This window comes from Oryza sativa, chromosome 3, assembly GCF_034140825.1.
Source record: "Oryza sativa Japonica Group chromosome 3, ASM3414082v1".
Lineage (NCBI taxonomy): Eukaryota > Viridiplantae > Streptophyta > Magnoliopsida > Poales > Poaceae > Oryza > Oryza sativa.
Window position 1 is genome coordinate 24,368,416 of NC_089037.1, and position 3,826 is coordinate 24,372,241.

Genomic DNA, 3,826 nt, shown 5'->3' on the forward strand with positions numbered 1-3,826 from the left:
TGAAAAGCGTGCCACTTTAATCCAAAATTTTATCCACCTTTCAGTAGATCAACTTTAGCGGTTCAGAAACGTAGGTGCGGAAAAGAAGAAAGTCTTCCTCCATTTATGGACTAGAAGTTAAAGTTGAAACGTTTCTGACTGCTTGCTAGGGCTGTCAATGAGCCGAGCTCGAGCAAGCTCGTCTGCCCAAGCTCGAGCTCGACACAAGCTCGAGCTGAGCTCGAGCCGAGCCTATTCTACCTTCGAGCTTTTAGGCAAGCTCGGTTCGAGCTCGTTCGAGCTCGAGCTCGGCTACCGAGCTCGGTCATAAGTAGTATAATATATATTTTAATGATAATCTTTTGATAAGTATAATTATTTTCTAGTTAATCACACTAATAAAAGAGTAGAAAATGATTAAAATAAATATATTGTGCTAACACATGCTAATTTATTGTGTAAATAGATACTAATATATATATTTACCTATTAGTTTATTATATTAATAAGGTGAACATGCAATATGAACTATAAATAGTCAAGCTCGGCCAGGCTCGGCAAAAGCTCGAGCTCGGCTCGGTAAAGCTCGTGAGCTTTTGCTCAGGCTCGGGTTCGGCTCGTTTGAAGCTCGAGCCGAGCTCGAATCGAGCCTAGGACGAGCCAAGCTCGAGCTGCTCACGAGCCTCGAGCTTTTTTGACAGCCCTACTGCTTGCCTCCTGCCCTTTCTCTTTACTCTCTCACTCTTCTTCCATAAATACGGAGTAGGCCGATCGAGTAGTACATCGTGAGATGCTTGCAAGCTTCATCCAAGAACTCATCGCCCATCTCGACATCGCAGTAAGTTTCCTTCATCGAGTTCTTGTTTCCCTTTATGTCAAAAAAGTTCTTGTTTCCCTTCCCATCCTTCGTGCGAGAGTTTTCTTATCTTCTCTCTCTCTCTCTCTCTCTCTCTCTCTTTCATTTTCTCACTCAAAAATTATGCTCTGGTACTGTAATGGGGAACTTATATTCCTGATTAGGGTGTTCCTGCTTGTCCTGTGCTTGGACTTGCTAAGATGATCATCCTGCCTGCTAGTAACTGGAAAATCATGACATCATGCTGTCTCTGGAAATTTATAAGTACATCTTGTTTAAAAGAAAATCAGTGCAGGATGTAGCATGCATTGATTGTTTAGTTTCCATATTGCTCCATGCAGTAATCTGAAGATTGGGAAAAAAAGATCGTTCAAGTAGTACATGTTTTAAGGAGGAAACTACCTATTTCCTGCTGTTTTAATATTGTGTTTCATGGGGAGTCTTGTGTTTCTACTGAATACGAATCTGACTTGAAGCTGCAATTTTATAGTTCACATGGCTGGAGGTGGTTCTCGTATGAAGAAGTCTTGTGCTTGTTGCAAGAGATACCTGGAACATTTGGGTGGAAAAATGAGTTGCTTCCTCATTAGAATGACTACTGATTCTATGCATAGCATGGTAAGATCCTCACAGATTCAGTGTCTTTTTCTCCTAGATGTATATCTCATCTGGTAATACGTCCATGAATATTACTGAGATATCCATAAAGAACGATTGGTTGGATTGAGCTCCTATTGAGAAGTTTTCATCTGATCCTAAATATATCATGGTTGTTCACATAGGATGGTTTGAACTCAATACTAATATATTAATGTTTGGTATACTTGATTTGAGCTGTTAAAGTTATTGCAAACCTCAAGTAATAAAATGCTAACCCTTTTCTTACCAATAAGGGGAAGTATGTGAATAGAACAGGACAGAAGGCACGGATAGATTTTTGCACAAGCATTTTGATAACATAATTGTACCTATCTTTATCTAACAAATTAGACTAGTATTGATGGTTAAAATAAATATCCTAGATGGCAAGGGTGATTCTTTAAAATATAATTTATACCCCTCTTAATTAAAAGATGTACTGGTTGTGTAAGCGTTTCCTTCCTGAAATTCATACCTTTTACACTATATCGTGTTTAATGTTGCCCTTGTTGTTTGGAGAAGTCTATATCAATGCTTTTCAATATTATTGCTACAGATAATTCCAGATAGGTTTGTGAACCATTTTGGAGGAAAGATCCCAGGAACCATAAAATTGGAATCTCCTAATGGTATTCTGTATGTTGTTGAAGTCACTGAGTGCATGAATAAGACGGTCCTACAATGTGGTTGGGAGGCATTTGTTGATGCCCATCACATAAAAGTGGGTGACTCTTTGTTGTTCCGACACATTGAGAATTCCTGTTTTGAGGTTATGATCCTAGATTCTGATGGCTGTGAGAGAGTATTCTCCTGTGCTGGCATAAAAACCAGTTCTTGTGTTCATGACAAAACTGTAGATCCTGTTGATACTTCAGGCAGATCTAGTGATGATACCGCGCAACCATCACGGAGTGAAAGATTTGCTAGATGTCAAAGGGATACGTCCAATGATCGTAGAAACACTCTGCAAGCTTGACAGCAGTGTCCTCATCATCTGAGGAATCAGGTAAATGATTTGCAGATATGCCTCAAATTTTAGACTGGTATACCTTTAGTTTCTTGTGAAACTGTTTACAAAAGAAATCGAACCTCAATTTTTATTGTACAGTTATGTAATCATGTAAATTTGTTGTAGCAGAAAATGTTTCCCTGAAAAGCAACAGGAATGGAGTTTCTGATGAATCTCAGGAGAGTGAGGATTCTGAAGGCCCTGCTGGCCCTCCCTACATTCTATCATGGAAGAGCAAGAGTCGTCTATCTTCATTGCAAAAGAAGATAATCAAAGAGAAAGTACGATCCATCCAATCCGAAGTTCCCATTTATGTAGCAATCATGAACAAGAGCAATATTGGGTTAACTAGTTCCCCTTGCCAGCTAGTAAGCTCTTTCCCTCTCTGAATTTTTCAACTATTTGGCTTGAAATTTAGTTTCTAGTAGTTACATAGTACATCGGATAATTGGCACACTTATCATTGTAACTAAGCTTGTAACACCCATGGTTTTTCCATGTGAAAAACAGGAATTAGGTGCAAGATATGCAGCTGCTGTGCATCTTCCAGACAGGAGGCAAGCCGTGGTGCTCCAGCGGGGGGCAGCGATGGGACACCGTGATGCAGACCAAGAGCGGCAGATGCACCACCAGGCGGTTCCTGATCAATGGCTGGAGCAGGTTCGTGCGTGACAACCGCCTCTGCGTCGGGGATATCTGCCTGTTGGAGCTCAAGAAACACGAGAGCAAACTCACCATGACTGTTCATACCATCTTCAGTCAGCAGAGTTAGTTAGCCAGCCTGGTGGTACGTGGTGCAGATCAGAGAGATTGGCAAAAGCTCCTTCTCCTTCTGCTATATTCCCTCCGTCCCATAATATAAGGGATTTTGGTGGGATGGGACACATCTCCAGATTTGTAGTACTAGGGTGTGTCACATCTCATCAAAATCCCTTATATTATTAGAACTTTTACGGCACATTCTACTGCTAGTATATACTAGCAGTACATAATAGGGTAGATTTGGTATTTGTTAAAATTCTGAAAAGGGTTGTTTAGTCATTTAAAATAGAGATTGTTTTTGTTTTTTTTATCACAAATAGGGATTAACTTTCCCGTGGATTTTTTCCCTGGATATCGTCAATTCGTCATCCGTTTCCTCTCGTTACATCTGGCGACACCGGCGACGGAGGCTGGGCCCATCTCGCTCCCGCCCCGACGCCCTTCTGCACCTTTGCCTGGTCCGCCGGCCGGCGCCCTCCCGTAGAACCAGCATCCGGCGCCGATTTGGGGAATTTTTGGGAAAAAAATGGGGTTTTGGGTGGACGGAAAGACACGAGAGGAAATGAGGGAAATCGAATCGA

The 3,826-nt window shown here is 41.3% G+C and overlaps 1 pseudogene; it reads left to right on the plus strand.

Annotated features, from left to right (window-relative positions):
• Nucleotides 1-1,330: 1,330 nt before the first annotated feature.
• LOC136355664 (putative B3 domain-containing protein Os03g0619850) lies at nt 1,331-3,591 on the plus strand (annotated as a pseudogene).
• Nucleotides 3,592-3,826: the final 235 nt, after the last annotated feature.